At 40.2% G+C, this 383-nt stretch overlaps 1 protein-coding gene across 1 annotated transcript in view; it reads left to right on the forward strand.

Moving 5' to 3' along the window:
- Positions 1-210: 210 nt before the first annotated feature.
- Positions 211-383, forward strand: part of LOC119590866 (tetranectin-like) — a gene marked incomplete at its 3' end in the record, with an annotated part of 17,686 nt that continues 17,513 nt past the window's right edge. Inside the window, 1 exon segment of the mRNA XM_037939625.1 lies at positions 211-268.

The following is a 383-nucleotide window of genomic DNA, read 5'->3' on the forward strand; positions in this document are numbered from 1 at the left end:
TAACATTTTTCTGCCACATTTTTCCGAAAACTAAACCCTTAAAGATCTTGGAAATGAAGGAAAAAAATAACAGATTACATCTTATGCTTTCGTCACAATCTCTTAAATTTTTAAAATAAAGGGTTATATCATCACCCCTAAATATGACCACATGGCACTGATCCGGCCTCTCCCAGGCCCTATATAAACGGAGCATAAGACCCGTTTTAGTTTATTACGTCCCATCCGACGGCGTAGGCAGAGCTCCCCGAAGAACGAAATCTTGGAGGTAAGTTCAACACATTGTATGCATTCACACTTATCTGCACGTATATGTGTGTGCAATCCTCGTAGGGTGCCGTCGACCGCATTTAATGGACAGTACCCTAATTTTTCTTAAAACA

The sequence above is a fragment of the Penaeus monodon genome, chromosome 27, assembly GCF_015228065.2.
Source record: "Penaeus monodon isolate SGIC_2016 chromosome 27, NSTDA_Pmon_1, whole genome shotgun sequence".
Lineage (NCBI taxonomy): Eukaryota > Metazoa > Arthropoda > Malacostraca > Decapoda > Penaeidae > Penaeus > Penaeus monodon.